The following is a 753-nucleotide window of genomic DNA, read 5'->3' as shown; positions in this document are numbered from 1 at the left end:
GTTCCTCTGTGTTCTGCTGTTGTTCCTCTGTGTTCTGTTGTTGTTCCTCTGTGTTCTGTTGTTGTTCCTCTGTGTTCTGTTGTTGTTCCTCTGTGTTCTGTTGTTGTTCCTCTGTGTTCTGCTGTTGTTCCTCTGTGTTCTGCTGTTGTTCCTCTGTGTTCTGCTGTTGTTCCTCTGTGTTCTGCTGTTGTTCCTCTGTGTTCTGCTGTTGTTGTTCCTCTGTGTTCTGTTGTTGTTCCTCTGTGTTCTGTTGTTGTTCCTCTGTGTTCTGTTGTTGTTCCTCTGTGTTCTGCTGTTGTTCCTCTGTGTTCTGCTGTTGTTGTTCCTCTGTGTTCTGCTGTTGTTCCTCTGTGTTCTGTTGTTGTTCCTCTGTGTTCTGTTGTTGTTGTTCCTCTGTGTTCTGTTGTTGTTCCTCTGTGTTCTGTTGTTGTTCCTCTGTGTTCTGCTGTTGTTCCTCTGTGTTCTGTTGTTGTTCCTCTGTGTTCTGCTGTTGTTCCTCTGTGTTCTGCTGTTGTTCCTCTGTGTTCTGTTGTTGTTCCTCTGTGTTCTGTTGTTGTTCCTCTGTGTTCTGTTGTTGTTGTTCCTCTGTGTTCTGCTGTTGTTCCTCTGTGTTCTGCTGTTGTTGTTCCTCTGTGTTCTGCTGTTGTTGTTCCTCTGTGTTCTGCTGTTGTTGTTCCTCTGTGTTCTGCTGTTGTTCCTCTGTGTTCTGTTGTTGTTCCTCTGTGTTCTGTTGTTGTTCCTCTGTGTTCTGCT

The sequence above is a fragment of the Nansenia antarctica genome (assembly GCF_963989245.1).
Source record: "Nansenia antarctica genome assembly, chromosome: 2".
Taxonomy (NCBI): domain Eukaryota; kingdom Metazoa; phylum Chordata; class Actinopteri; order Argentiniformes; family Microstomatidae; genus Nansenia; species Nansenia antarctica.
The sequence above is the reverse complement of the archived record's forward strand: the minus strand, read 5'-3'. Positions refer to the sequence as shown.